Source organism: Mauremys mutica, chromosome 9 (genome assembly GCF_020497125.1).
Source record: "Mauremys mutica isolate MM-2020 ecotype Southern chromosome 9, ASM2049712v1, whole genome shotgun sequence".
NCBI lineage: Eukaryota > Metazoa > Chordata > Testudines > Geoemydidae > Mauremys > Mauremys mutica.
Window position 1 is genome coordinate 64986732 of NC_059080.1, and position 16931 is coordinate 65003662.

The window sequence follows — 16931 nt, forward strand, 5'->3', positions numbered from 1 at the left end:
AGATAATGGAGGTAGAGACACTGTACCTGCAACAGGCTCGCCACCACAAAAGTTATTGCTGAAACACTTTATGAATCTGGTGCAGGCACAGTTTAAGAATCTATGTAAACTTATTAATTCCAGTATGATTTTATGAACTCTGCATTATACTGGAATGGTTGTCTTTCACTATATCATATCTCTTGTGTTCATGGGAGAGGGACTGGCATCTGGGTGTCTGCCCCTTTATGGGACAGTTGTTAAGGATCATCAACAACTGAACAGTGTCATAAAATGAGCTGACTAATGCCATGGGGAAGTTGTTCTTCCAAGGAGGCTGATAACCAAGCAATGGATCATCTGATGAGGGACTTGAAGCAGAGTTGGCTCCAGGCACCAGCCGACCAAGCACGTGCTTGGGGCAGCACCTTGGGGGAGGGCGGCTTAGGGTTTTTTTGGTTTTTGTTTTGGTTCGGCTGGGCGGCACTGGAGGGGTTTTTTTAGTTTGTTTTGGGCAGCGCGGTGCTCGGGGCGGGAGTGTCACAGAGGGGCGGTGCTCTTTTTCTTTTTGCTTGGGGCAGCAAAAAAGTGAGAGCCGGCCCTGACTTGAAGTCACTGAGGTGGTCACCTGACAACAGTGACAGCAACATTATAAAAAGGATTCACCCCTGCAAGGTGGGGCGCAGGGAGCTGAGAGGCTCAATTGGAGGAGTGGCGGAATCCTGGACTGCCGATAAAGAGACTGACCACATCCCAAAGACCTCCTGGAGGCAGGAATTTGTGTGGAGATTTTGTTGTTTTTCCATAGATCTGTATCTCTTCTGCTATATAAGAGCAAAGTGTGTGTGTGTTTAGAAATTCCTTTGCAGAGTCTGAGTTACTCGCTTTCATTGTAACATATTCTTAGAAGAGGGAAGCAGTAAACCAGGCAGTCCACAGCTTCAGTGGAGCTCTGAGAACATGCAATAGCTATTGGGGAGACTTGGGTGAGCTGGCAATAATTTCAGTGCCTAGGCAATTGGACCACAGCATCCCTACTGCCAACATGGGTGTCAGACATGGGGTCTGCACCTGGAGCGTAATGGCATATGTATGTATTTGCATATGCATAGTGGTATCGGGGATAGTGCCTTTGAGGGTTGAGCTTATAGACTGAGAGTCTGGGCAGGGTACTCTGAAACTCCTGTTATGTGCATGTAATGGAATGAAACTCCAAATAAAACAGTGGTAAGCACTGAGTGATCACTGAACACCACATGAGCCTAGAGACCCAGAGCCAGAGAGACAGTGCTGAAAATCTGGCCGGCCCCAGAAAGACCACAGCACATAGGACCCAAGATGTCAGTCCATTTCAACAGCCTGTTGACTGTCCACTATGGATGTAAGGCAAAAACTCCACAAAAGCACAACTCAAAAAATAAAGAATCAAATGTCTGAAAAGGACAATACCTCATATCAACATAGAATCCAGAACTTCCATTTCTTCATTAATTCCCTTCACAAAACACATACAACATTTCTGAGGCAAAAATATATAGGAGTATCATCCGAGTGAAGTCGTAAGGCATTCAAGAAACGCTAGACTAGGCTGTGTTTCATCTAGGGTTAGATGAACTAGTTTAGATACAGTAAGATCATTTGCCAACAACTCAATTCAGACTCAAACCCAAGCCTTTTCTAAGGTCAAAGAAGTCCATCTATGCTATTTTGTTTAAGCTACATCCTGGATTTGGAAGAGACTGAAAGCAGACTTACTAAAATATTCCTAAAAAGGCTGTTCTGGTGGTAGTTCTACCACCAAAGGCAAAAAAAATTGTGAGAAAATTTAAACTTGGAAGATATCCAGTCTAAATTGCTAAGACACAGGAAGTTTGGTTAAGTATGCATACTTTGGAAGTTTTTGTAAGTCTCTGAACTTTGCGGTTCACCCACAGCTAAATTCAAACCCTGAAAACATAAGGCCCCAAAAGTTTCCCTCTCTTCACTAAGGTGTATAAATATTGATTAGAAGCTCTAAAGAAACATTTCCAAATGATCTTTCAGCTTTTTAAAAAAATCACAGTACAGTCAGCCAAAGTAGTGCAGGAAATAACAGTGTTTCTGTGAACATCTTGCTCTTCAATTTTCATAGCTGGAAGAGACATATTTGAGACAAACCTCAAAGGAAAACAAAAGGCTCTGCAATTCCAAAAAAACACCACAGCCATGTTGAAATAATTCAGCTTGGTATGAGTTTATCAGAGGTCAAGAAATAAAGGCTGTTGGTATTTTTCAGATGCTTTTGTAAAACACAGTCTTTTAATGTGTGTGGATGTGTGTGATTTTGATGCTCATAAAAAGTGTCAGATGGAAAACTCTGAACAAAGAAATCCTCTGTTTATCCAAAGTAGAGATACAGTTTCCTCAAATTGCACTGCCAGTGCACCATGTTTACCCTGCATATTCATGCAAATCCTTAGTAATTCATACCCAGTTTTTCAATTACAGCTGAGGCTAGATTTTTAAGACCACTCAGCTCCCATTTAGGCACCAAATAAGGGGGCAGATTTTCAAAAGAAGTGAGCAGGTTGGGTGCTGATCTCTTTAAATTCTGACTAGAAATGTCACAACATGACCTACTGGATGCTGAGCTCTTTTGAGAATCTGGCTCCTAGCGAAGATAACTTTGCCCCCACCAGCCCAGTGCTGTATTTGTGACCTCAAACTCTATTACAAATCCTAACATTTCATACACTTTCAACAAAATCACTTTTTTTTTTTACAATATGGTTTGCAGCTTTCTGCCTTTCTTGCAATAAATAAACTTACATAGAGGCTGTGAAAGTATTCATGAACAATACACCATGCATTCAAATATTTCTGACTAGGTGGTTGCAAGTTTAACAATGTTATGCATTTCTTTTTGGTTTTATACCCATAGTATGCACTGAACTGTAAACTAGTTAATCCTCTTGAATCTGAAGATTAAACAAGCAGTCAAACACCATCATTATACATGGATAATAGAACACTATTTTGAAAGGTCTCTAAATAATAAACTGACTGTTTGGTTTGAGCATGTTAGGAATATCATTAGGCAGGGACTTATTTTTCTATTTCTAATGTGCACATAGAAGCATGTGGATGGTCTCTTGCTAGTACCAAGAACAAACACCAGCTGCAGCCTCCAACCTTCATTTCCAGCTATCATCCAAAGCAGAGCCATTTCATCACCATGGTTCCAACTACCAGTGTCTGGAATAAGCTGAAGTTCTTAATGATGTCAGGATCCTAAAGTGTTAATGACACAACCATAATAAAAATATTTTGGAGAAAACAATATCCTAACACACCAACCAACTGTGCTCACTCATTTTTTTTTTTAAATACACCAAATAATCAAGTGCATACAATCAACTATTTGCCAAGCTGCTCTGCTCTGATTCACACAGAGCAACTCTCTGCATGTGCATCTTCTTTGTCCTGTATTACCTGTGCAGCAACATCTATTTTCCCTCCATTGACCTTCAGTATGGTCTGGATCAATAGGGAGAAGGAAAGGAAGCTGGGAGGTAAAGGGATCTGACCTGTGCTGGGCCAAGCCATAGACAGAGCCAATGGAAAGCACACAGTCACCCCACAGCCATGAGGGAGATAAAGAAAAAAATCAAATGCAGTCTGGGGCTGTACTGACTTTCCTGCATAGGCCTCTCCCCCACTTTAAATGAAGATCTGAAGGATGCTGTAGCCAGTAGAGGTTCTGGTAGCCACTCCACTGGAGCAGTGCTCCTTCTATGTTCAGGAGATCGTCCCAATCCGAAATCTCTGAACCAGCCAACAGAATCTTTTCTCACAACCTCTGATTTGATTCCCATATGAAATTATTTTTATTATATTTATAGGAAGAAAGGGAAAAATATCCCATGTTATTCCCTGTTGTGTCTTTTTGTCCTTCTCAGACATTAGTCCAGTGGCTGTTTACATTTTACAGTCTGAACACATTGCTGTCATTTAATAATAACTAAACATTCATAAACAAACATTTCATATGGCGCTGGGCTCCTTCAGTAGCCATACTTCAGAGTTGCTATGTATTCTGATTTAAGGACATCTCCTTATTAGTCTGGGAAACTTTTATTGTCAAAACACTCCACTACTTCAAGTTCTCTCGGGGTTGCATTAGCATCTCAGCTCGGAATATATATGTTAAGTGGAACTATTTTGTGCTTTTCCCTCTGTGATTTTGTTTAAGAGATCTATTTTTAATTATACCAAGAAACTCCAGGGTGAGATTATACAGTGAGATCTAATCATGCTCTGTAGAGTCTTGTAACTTAATCAAATTCAAATCAATACAATGAGAAGTTTGATAAGGAAATTAAAATTCCACCTATATCTTCTTGGCTTTCTCTTTCAAATACCTCCTGCTTCTCTGGCTTATCTGAAAGAGATTTATACAAGTCTACTAGTGGGAATTATAGAACCTACTGTATGTTCACCACAACTTTATAATAATAAATGTATTACTTACATAGCACTGTTCGTGTTTGGAAGCACTCAACAAATACTGCGCTAAATATTGTTCTCCTTTGCAAAGGTTCAGCTGCAAACATTAGCTGATTAGGCCTCACCCTGCCATTATGATAAAGGTATCCAGTGTAAAGAATTGTATCCCTATTTTGCAGAAGCTGAGACAGAAGTTGTGATTTGTCCAAAGTCACAGAGAAAGCCAGTGTCCGATTTAAGATTAGGATTTAAGAGTTCTTTCCTGTCAGTCATGTGCTCAATTCATACCTTTCTCAAAAGAAAAACTATGGGGAATTAAATACATTAGTGTGCCAACCATAGCTGTACTACATTTAGGTAAAACATCCATAGGCGATTCACAGGTTGCCAGGCTCCAAAGATTTTTTTTAATGGCCCGGAAAATTTATTGTAAAATAAATGAAGATAAACTTTTCTTTTGTGAAGCTCTCATGTTGCCTTCCCTTGTCTAAACTAATTAGATTAGTGTTTTGCTTTAAAGTATCTTTGCTGTGGTGTGGATTTTATCCTCTTTTGTTCTTGCAACCCACATTAAATTAAGCTACCAAGATGTGATATTGTCTTCAGATGAACAAGCAGTGTGACTGTACACATACATCAGACCAGTTACTATATTACACATATGCATCTCAGGTTGATTTAATCATTTGCTAGCTTGGTACAGCAAGCATATTTTTGGGTGGGCTAGGAAGAATGATTTTTTTTTCAGAAAAATGGGAAAAAAGCAGTACTGTCCATGCCCATGGTTTGCAAAGAATAACAATTATTGACTAATATATGCTGGGCTATCATATATAAATATCACATTGTCAATACGTATTATATATCCGTATGTATTAAGCACATAATAGTAATGCAAACACAGTTACACAGCTTGAATTGGTCTGTGCTTTTTATATAACTTTGCTCACTTATTCTAAGTATCCCATGGTCCCTTGCATTCACTGAAGTAAGTTTTGGCTTGAGTAAAGAGGGAAACTGTCAAGACCAGGATCAATGAATGCTTTACCACTGCAACAGAAAAGGAGTTGCTCTCCAAGGCCTGAACTGGAACGTCCCACAGAAAGAGGAAAAGACATATATGATTGTTCTACACTAGTACAGACCTAGGAGAGCCTTCATGCCCTTTCATAATGGGGAATCCTGTGTTCACAACAAAGATATGGGATATAGCATGGTACCAGAAAAATAAGGTAGAAAACTGACTGGTTAAATCTAATTTCAGATGATGTACCTTTTACTTGTAAACAAGTAAGGTATAAAAAGATGGCTTTAAGGGTGTAACTTTGGGAGCACATCTTCTGCATAAAGTGATTGTAACAATGCTGCATGAGACAGCTTCCTGGAGACTGGTATTGTATAGAACCTTTTTCCTGTATTATATTATTATTGACTTATAGCTATAAATTGGACTGACATTGGTTTTTTGGTCTATTGAGTGTATTTCATAATGAACCAAAGCGTGGTGAAACAATTGATTATGCAATTTATCAATAGATTGGCGAGCCTAGCCATAATAGACACCAAGTATAAGCCTGCATGATTGCTTTCACTTTCTTCTAGACATCACCACCATCTTTTTTATGAATCCATATGTGGCAGGTGGGAGTTTGGGTTGGAAGACAAGGCGCTCAGGTAGTGCAACATACTGCAAAATCTTTACTTTTTCAACACACTACAGAAGCTGAAACAGCAGAGCTTTAGCAGAGATGAACCGGAGGGAAGAGTGCTTGGGCCTGAATTAGATTTAAGCTAGAGTTCCTGATATAGAGCTGGCTGAAAAATTTCCAACTAACTTTTCAAAAAAGACTGTTTTGTCTAAACCATGTGTTTCACAGAAATGTCAGTTTGACAAAAATTTCTCAGATCCAGGATGGAATTTTGAGACACCTCCACCCTGGAATAGCCAATAGCCTGGTGACTAGGGGAATCACCTGGCAAATAGGAAACCCAGCTTCAAGTGTCTGATCTGCCTAATTCAGAGCAGGCACTTGAACCTGGATCTCTGATATCCCACATGCCTGCCCTAACTACCAGACTATAGACTCAGTTTCTTTGTTTGGCCCAATGAATATTTATACAAAGTAGAACAGCTCCAGACTAGTTGCCTGCTTATTCCAAGGCCTGAACTGAACAATGCATAACTGGAAACCAGTCTGGCTCTCCTGTGTTAGCATTGTTAAAATCAATGTTACGTTTATAAGAATGTGTTTAGTGTTTAGACATTTTGAAATGCTTGTAGGATGCTGCATGTAGTAATCTCACTTATAACATCTGTACCCCATGTTACAAGGTTATACTGAGTGTTTGCATTGTAAACCTCTGTAACTGTGTAACTCACCAAACAGGAAAGAGGCATTAACTGATGTAAAATGCTGGCTTCCTACAGAAGGAATTAGGTCCTGCCCATAAGAAGGTCTGTGGAAACCAAATGAGCCATTGAGGAACATGAGAAGACAAAAGACTTTGTTGATTGCTCCCTCACCCCGTCTATGAAGAAGAGACATGCATGTGGACTTGGCCCATGAGATTGAACTATGGAGGAAGGGAATAAAAATCCCTGACAGGAAGAAACTGCATCTCTAAGCTGCTTGGACTTTGAGAGCACAAGATGTCTAAGCATCAGCAAGAGATCCCCAACTGCTTAGCCTGGATTCGCCCTAAAGAAAATAAAAGAAATAAAGAGAGCTTGCATATTATGGCAGCTTCTATCACCTTTTGGAATCTAAGAACCGTAACTCATTTGTGTGTGTATATTTGTCCGCTTTAAACTTATAAATAACTCGTTTCCTTTTCTTAGTTAATAAATCTTTAAATAATTTATTATAGGACTGGCTCTAAGTATTGTCTTTGGTATGAGATCAAAGGTGCAATTGTCCTGGTTTGGGACTGGGAGTAACCTGAATATTGTTGTGATTTTGGTGTAAGGGACCATCTATCACATAAGCAAGCTGGCCTAGGTGGCAAGATAGACCAAAGTACCCAATGGGACTTTCTGTGACTCCATATTAAGGGTTTTATAGTGCTTGAGGTGCTCACACTTGGTGCTTGATTGGTGAAATCTTAGTATGGAACTCACAACCTGTTTGGGGTTTGTGGCCTGGTTTGTAATGGTCTACCCTGAGGTTGGTATTCATGCTTTTGAGCCACTCCAGATAGCTTGACAGCTCCAACAGGGTAGAGAGAGAGCACAACTCCATAGTGTAGCAGTTAAATACTCACTTGGGAGTGCCCTAACTAAGGATATGTCTGCACTGCATTGTAAACCCAGGTCTGTAGGACCCACACTTGTGAGCTTGATGTTTCTAAGCATCCATGTTGCATTGTAAACCCAGGCTTATGATTGCTGGACCCAGGTCGCACAGCCATTCTAATACATCCACACTGCACCATGCAGACCTTCTCACTCGGAACTGTGGTATGAGCTGCATCCACACTGCAAGATAGCAGGGCTTGAACCTGAGTCACAGCAGGTTCTGACCCACCTCCCAGCAAGGTCCTAAGGCCTGAGTGCTTGCTGATCCAAGTCAGACTGGTGTGTATATAGATGGAAGGGGAGCTTGGGCTCAAACCTGAGTCAGAGCCCAGGCTTAGTATGTAGTGTAGACATACCCCAACAGGCTACTAGATATTCTGTGGTCTCAATCTCTTTTTGCAAGAAAATTTCAAAACACCTTGGTTTCATTCTGCCTTAGACTAAAACCAAATTTTGAAACCTCAACATTTTTTGTTAAATGGAATTGTTATTTTCCAGCCTGCCCTACATGGTTGCCATTCAAAGCCAATCTAGGACTTGGGTTTAGGTTTGAGTTCTGTGGTATTGAAATGTAGTAGGCTGATCTCATGAGATCTCAGTCTACAGTGACAGAAATGTTTCTGAAAATACTGCAAATTACTGAAAATTTGAATGGTGAAAATCTTGGGAAACTAGGAGAAATCACAAAAGAACATTTATCTTGGACTTAAATATCACTAGGTCTGGTCAAAAAATGTTAAGTACCATTAACCAACATTTTGAAGAGAAATGAAAAAAAATGTTTTTCTTGGATTTTTCCGGTGTTTTTCAAGTTTTGATTTAAACAAATATTTAGTTTCAATGAGATTTGAAATGAAAAATTTTCATGTTGCATTCCCCCCTATATTTTCCCCACCCCCTTTCCTAGTGAAGAAAAAAGGAAAGAACAAAGGGGCTAATAAATAAAAATATTTTGAAACAATATGAAACATTTAATTTTGAGGAAAAATTTTGAACATGAACATTTTCCATGAAAATTTCAGATTTTTTTTAAAAAGCATTAATTGAAAACTTTTAAGCTAAAGTTTTCAATCAAACACAATTATTACAATTATAACTGTTCTGAGATTTCTCACTGGACCATTCTAACTGGATCAATGGAAAAGTCCTCTCTGAGCCTTTTATTTGTCCAGGTCAAGTTCTACAAACATATTTCAGTAACTATTATTTCACTTAAAATAAATTTGTTTAATCCATATCCATTATCCTTTTGTGCTTGCTTTCTGTGAACATTTCACCATTTCAGTGCTACAGACAAATGTTTACAGGAAATTATTTTCAAGGTGCTATGTCAAGCTGCAGATAAAGGTAATTCCATTTCACAGAGCACTTTGATAATTTGAAATTTGGTTTTGTTCCAGTTCAGAATGAAAAAAAAATTCAAATAGGAATAGAGTTGTGTCTCTGGGGCAGAGTGCCTGGCAGGCTGCCCTGGAACTGGGAACCCTGGAAGTCCTGGGGTCCCAGCAACCTGCTGGTGGGCTGCTGCAGACCCTCAGACCTTTTGGTCTCTGGGCTGGGGCAGTTCAGGAGGCGAGCTGCTCAGGAAACCAGGCAGGTAGGGTTCCACTGGAACTCCATCAAAATCAAACCATCAGCATATACCATTGCAATTTTGATGAACTGGCAAATTCTGGCAAACAAAAGTTGTCATATTTTTTCCCCACCAGCTCTACTGCCATACATGCAGATTTGTGGAAACTAATTTAAATTCACACTCACACAAACAGCAGCAGAAGAAGTGCTTCCAGGGAACAGACTGAGTTATCTAATTACAACTAAGCAATTGAGCTCAACATTTGAATATTCTGATTCAATCCTTTAAAAAAAAAAGCAACCAAAAGATCTTCACTAAATAAATAACTGAATATATTGGTTAGATGCAAGCTACTCATCATTAATCCACCAGCAGAAACAATGCTAAATTATTTGAATATAATTATGTGTCATGAACTATTAGTTCAGCTCTTCCTGATCTGGGTCTAATTAGACTATGAGACTTTTTCCCAGAAATTCAAAGGAAAGGAGAGAGGAGATTCCAGTTTCGCCCATCTCTAATTGGGAGTTTGGGGATGTTTTCCAGTTGTCAGCTAGAATTACCGTCTCATATGAAATGTTCTTTTAATGTACAGTTAACAGGGACTGGACACAAATACAGTAGAGGCAAGAGTGGTGATAACATGACCCTTCTAACTTATGCTACAATGAGGTCCTCAGCATCTGACTGCATAGAGCTCATTAATTGATCAGAGCCTGACTGAAGCAGAAAAATCTGTAGAACTTATGAACAGCAGTATTATGACACCTCCAAAGCCAACTTTCTTATTTCTAATTTCTCTTTTTGTCATTATTTTTGCAGCTGAACTTTGCTATGTGAGAGGAACTGGTAAAATGAGATATCCCTATAGTATAGAATGCACAAAATATATATGACAAAGGTCAATTACCAAGTGATTATTGGTAGCTTCTTTATGAGACATGGAATGAGTAGTATTATTATTAAGATAGCCTGTTATGATAAGGTTAAATGAAATTAGTCTTAAAAAACAGAGTCACAACAGGATTTTTCAAACTTGAAAGTATTTTTCTTCTATTCTTTTTGTTTTGTAACTTAACTTTAGTGTCAGTGCAGAATCATGACAGTCAAATGGGTCAATATGACTAGCATTTTGGCAATGAAGAACTTTTAAAAAGCGACAAAGATTCTCTTTTTAATTTTTGTTAAAAAAAAAAAACACAACACATACACACAAAAAACTTACAAGTAAATTACTTCCCTAACTATGCAGAGCAATGAAAATGAAATCAGTGATGGTGACTGAGACCCTAGGAAAGACATCAATCACATTTTCCTCTTATTTTTTTAAGTCAATTGACTTTAATAAAATGATTGTCATAAAACAAAATAGCCCTGCTCCCATGACACACTGAGATGTGGTTTGCTTTTTTCCCCTCACTTTCATTTTTCTTCTTCCCACAGCAGACAGCTACTGCAATGGCATAAGTCAATATAAATGGCATAGAAGCGCTCCTCTTGCTTTTCTGTTATAAGACAAAACCCAGGGCCAATCGGTGGGGGGGAAAGGGAGGGGAGGAAGTCCATTTGGCATGGGCCTCAAATTTAGACACTTGTTAATTTTTTGGTATTTGATAAGTTTTGCAACTTGTTTTTTTTGCACATCCCTATCAGACCAAAATGTGACACACACTCTCAGCTTAGAGCTGCAAATTTAAGCAAATAAGATGTGATTTGGTAAAAGACAATTTTGTTAACTGATATAGATTGTCGTATTAAAGAGCTAAAAATGTTAATAAATATTAATAAAAATATTTCGGTTCTGATGGCACAAGATGTGACTGTGATGAACGTGTCCTCTCATATCAGCTGATTATATAAACAAACCACTACTAGTGGCTGGTGCTGGATCAAGTGCGTGTTGAAAGGTAGAGAATTGTTACATTTTAGTGTCTTTATAGTTTTACGTCTAGTTGACTAAGGAATTATTTGTGTGTGAGAATTTCTCATCATTATCTTCATATGGTAGCTAAAAGAGGTGACTGGTTGACTGGTTGAGCCCTAGCTTGGCCATTGTCATAGGGTTTCATAGTCTATAGGCCCAGATTCAGTGTGAACATTTGTGAGGACAATCTTGTACAGTGAGTTTCAGGAGGATACACGTTTGAAATTTTTGGACATTATCCCCCTGTCTGTATCCATGTCATATAAAAAATATGGTTACTGTTGTAAATAGTATTTATTAGCTTTCCAAAATTTCCCTCTGGTAGCCAGACTGGAGAGCCTAGCTCCCAAGACCATGCAGGTGTTCTTGGTGAACTTTGAAATGAAGATGGAAAAATATGCTTTTTAAAAATTAAACTTAGTTCCCTATAATGATTGTTAGAATGTAATGAGGCTCCCCTTCCTCCTCTCTTTTAGTAAAAGTACATGGAATTAAAGCAACCGCTTAGGAAAATATTTGTTGTATATTTATGCCATCCCTTTGTCTTCAGCTCAGCCTGTTATATTATACCTTGTATGCTTGAGTTTTGATTCAGCGATGAGGATAATAACCTGTCTGACTGTTTCATTTTGTGTTCTTAATTAGTATTCCATCATTTTAAATCTTTTCAGCATTTGTGTACATGTTTACAGTAGAAGATTTCAAGTGTAGCTAAGCTACTTATTGACAGCAGAATATTTCAGGTGTGGATACTACATATTGACCAGATAGATCACTATGAAGAGGGGATTTGAAAATCGTGCAAGCAAGAGACGGCAAAAACAGAGTGAAGCAGCAGCTAAGAGCTCAAAGCCAATAACTTCATTTCTCAAACCACAGGAAAACACACCTTACCCAACAATATTACAAATAATGAAAACTCTGCAACTGCAACAGGCGATATTTCAATGCCAATACCTGAACATGTGGATGGTAGTCAAGAAGTAGATGTGCCAACAGTAACAGATGCAGCAGAAGATCCTGTGTACGATCAAGAAACTCAACAGCAACAGGACGATGTAGATCTTACATAGCAAGGGCAATTCACGAGTATTACAGGTTTGACTGTAACTGACATTGGAATTATTGACAAGAGCAATGCTGCCCAAATGCAGTCTTTTCTTCAAATTAGTTGTTTTGAAATTCCAAGTAACATTCCATGAGATGCTGACAATCATGCTTTCTCTACTCGTCTGTTGACAAAAAACTCTTCCAAATGGTAAGATCTGCACAAGAGACTGGTTATGCTGGAGTACGGAAAAACAATCTCTGTACTGTGCACTCTGCTTCATTTTGAACAAAAGTGGTGCAAATGCATCAGTTCTCTCTGATCAGTCAGGATGGAACATCAACAGACATTGGAGGAAGTTGAAAGACCGAATACCATCACAGGAGAGTTCAATGTCACACAAAGAAAACTATGTTGCATTGAAATCAGCCAGTGGGGCAGCATCAGCTGAAAGTTCAGTTGAGAATTTGCTCTTAACTGAACTCTCTACAGAACTAATACCTGGAAAAAGCTTCTTGAACTCATCCTGAATGTCATCCTTTTTCTTTCTGAGCAGGGACTGGCTTTCTTTGGTTCCAGTCAACGTATTGGCGATTGTGCAAATGGAAACTTTTTAGGCATAGTTGAACTCCTCAGCAAATAAGACCCACTTTTATCAGCGCATGTTAAACATGTTCGAGAATTGCAAGAGAGTCAAAAGTGCATGCAAGTCCATTATCTCTCCACATGCATACAAAATGAGTTTATTGAGCTATGTGGCTCATTCATACAACAATTCTTGATGAGATTCGAAATGCCAAGTATTTTTCAATCACTGTTGATGCCACTCCAGATTGTTCTCACAAGGAACAGACTACTATGGTTATTTGATATGTTAAGATTGTAAACAGCTCAACATTTTCAATTGAAGAAAGGTTTATTTTGTTTGATAATTTAATGAGAAAAACTGGAAAAGAAATTGCTACTCAAGTACTAGCAATTCTAGAAAATTTTAAGTTAGATTTTCAAGTCTGCATTGGTCAAGCCTGTGACAATAGATCTAATATGGCTGGCAAGTACAAAAGTGTACAAGCATTTCTGTTTGAGCATAATTCAAACTATTTTTTCCAGCTGTGGAAACTACACACTAAACCTTGAAGGTGTTGACTGTGCTGAATCATGCAAAGAGGCAATTACTTATTTTGTACATTTGCTGAACAGTTCCAATCTCTTTAGTAGCAGTCCACAAAGGTGAGAAATTCTGAAGCAATATCTTCCTGTGTCACTGCATGGGATGTCCAAAACTCTCTACAGAACTAATACCTGGAAAAAGCTTCTTGAGCTCATCCTGAATGTCATCCTTTTTCTTTCTGAGCAGGGACTGGCTTTCTTTGGTTCCAGTCAACGTATTGCATGGATTGACTGTGTTCAACCAGTTGCGCAGCATTTGAATTCAGTGAGAAAGGCTTTAAATGACTTGAATCTCTCAATCTCACTGCACAGGCTCCAACTGAACTTCAGTTTATTCAGAAGCACATGTCCAAATTTGAATGCATTTTGATGTCATCTTTGTGGATGAAGCTACTTACAATGATCCACCAAACTAATCTGGTAACTGAAGCATGCAATGCTACACTTGATGTTGAGAGGGATAACATTGAAAGTCTTATCAATGACATTCAACAAATTCGTGAACAATGGGATGCGATCCTCACTGGGTCCAAATTAGTAGCACAGAATATTGGCATTTCATCTGAGTTCTCCACCAATCGCAGCTTACCTACTGAATCCGAGGCCAAGCAGCATTATAGGGTAAATGTCTTCCTTGTCATCATTGACTCTATTCAATCAGGTCTTACACATCGATTTGAGTCACTAATTAATTTGAACCCTTTTCAGGTTTCTTTGGCAGTTCAACAAACTGAGTAATGAAGATCTACTTTCTGCAGCTGAACAATTTCAGCAACAGTACAATAAAGAAATCTCAAAAGATCTCAGTGACGAGGTCATCTTCCTCAAATGAATATATTCCACAAACTTTAAATTGGATTGCAAGCCAAAGGAATTGCTTCAAGAAATACTCAAACTTGGATTCTCTGGGGTTTTTCCCGAATATCACAATTGCATTGCATATTTTTGTCAGTTTGCCTGCATCAGTGGCTTCAGGTGAACACACCTTCAACATGTTGAAACAGGTAAAGAACTATCACTGTTCAACTATGGGACAAGAGCATTTGAATGGGCTCGCCATGATTAATATCAACTGTGACATTGAACAAAAGCTAGATTTTTCCTCAATAATTAGTGCATTTGCAAAGAAAAAGGCTAGAAAAGCATTTGTTAAATAAAAAAATATTCAAATTATGTGTCACTTTTTTTGGTGCCTTATTTTGTTTTCATGTGTTGTAATTTTTTATTTTTATTATGGCTAGTGGCCTCAAAAGCTGGAAGTGGCCTAAGCATCTCTGGACCTCTGAGAGGGCCTGACAAGACCACAGAGACATTCAGTGAAACTAAAAGGTGGAAAGTCCAAATCCAAATTTGTTTTAAGGCAGTGGAACTCATTGCCATAGGGTGTCCTTGAGCCCAAAAACATAGTAATATCCAAAGAAGGATTTTACATTTACATGGATGATGCAAATAGCCAGAATGATCACAATTAATACTGACAAAATCAAGTTTTGAAAGGGATATTAAACTTGGTGTTTCAAATATCTAATTACTAAAGGTTAGGATGAGAACTTCATAACAGGCAGATTATCCCATATCTATCTGCTGCAGGATTCTTTGTGCCTGTCTCTGAGTCATCTGGTGCTGGCCACTGTTAGAGACAGTATACCAGACTAGATGGACCACAAAACTGCCCAGTATAGCAATTCTTATGTTTCCTACACAGAGATGAGACTCCATTGTTCAGATCTTCAGTCTGGATAAGCATTCAAAGTTGTTCTCCAAAGCTTACGGTAGCGGAACCTTCCTAGTTTGGAACAGAGATAGCACATTTTCTGAAAAAGAGGTTCTCTTGGGAGATTTTTGGAACTTCCTGCTTTGGACTGAGTCAGACATACTGTGAGACCAGCCTCTGTCACAATCCGGCCCAGCATTCTCAGAAAAGATTGGGACATTCCTGCTCTAATGCCATTCTCTGGGTAGAGGAGGATTTTTCTCATGTTTTGTTCAGCATTTTATACAACTGATGCAATATTATTTGGGGTGGGGGAGAAGGGGATTTTCAAAAGTAGCTAAGGGATTTAGGAGCAACAAATCACATTGGTAAGAGTTAGGAGCATATTGTCTTTCACTGTTGAAAAATCTCCCCCTCAATCATTATTGGTTTATGTTTTGTAATTTGGGATCCTTTTTACTTGATAGCACAAATGACACTGCAAGTATCAATTAAATTGTCATTTACAGAGTCAAAATCACATGTCAGGATTAGGATATTTTGATAGGCTGATCCCTCGACTAGTCTCTCCCAAAATAAGCAATATGACATGTTAATGTGTTAGAATGATTTTCAGTGCATCACAACAAGAACAACAAGAAATATAAAAGGAAAACTGCATGAATAATGAATTTTTCAGTTCACTAGTAATGCCAAAAATTGGGGCAGGGGGAATTCCTTTCAGGTCAAAATTTTTGTTTTTGAATAAAATGTTTTGGGACATTTGTTAGCATATTCAATATAAAATAAAAAATTAATTTCAAGACAAATAGTGATTTTGAGTTGAAAAATTGAAATGTCAAAAATGTCTAAATGAACTGTTTGAATGTTTCAGGCTTTTTTATTTGAGTTTTTTTCTGATCCAAACAATTCAGAAAAATCAATACATATTCACAAAGTGTTTTGGTGTCACCGAATATTCATTTTTGCCCAAAAAAGTTTTGGTAAAATTTTTTTGTACAACGCTAACAATTCTAAGCTGACCTAGCACAGTGAGTGGCTACTTATTTACAAAGTACATACCTCACACCTCATTTTTGGGTTCAGACTCCAGCTTCAGCTGCTTCCATGTGGCCTGTCTCTCTAAATTCTGTCAGCCCACAATATTCCAGACCATAAAGATGAAGCAACCACAAAAAGTTATCATAGTTATTAAACGTCTATATATCCCATGCTCTTCCTCCATTGCCAGGTCTGTTGGTTAGTTCATTTAAAGGCCTAATCCAAATCCCATTAAAATCAATGGTAAAATCAGGTCTTTATGGAAATGAGGAAACAGCCTATAAAAGGCTTATAAAGGCTTTAGATTTGATTTATAATCCTATTTTCTATGTCATGTGCTCTCAGTATGACTTCCTGGCTCTGCAAATAGTCAGTCTGGTTTGTTTATGACAGTGCCAGTCCACTGAGAACTATACTTGTGTATCTGAACAGAGCCCTGTATCTGTAAATACCCATGCTTTTTTGAATCTTACATGCCAATCTCCAGTTAATATTGCAATACTCAGTGTTCGAGGAAATTAAAGCATGTTCAGACAATTCCTTTTTTGTAACAATACCTATTGATTGGCTTAACTTTCTTGTTTTGTCTAACGTTTACCATTATTTTGACATTATACTATGGTTTAACAGTTTTGTAATATTTTGTTTGCTTGCTTTGACTATAACCTATAGGCAGCAACTACACTCTGATAATGAGCT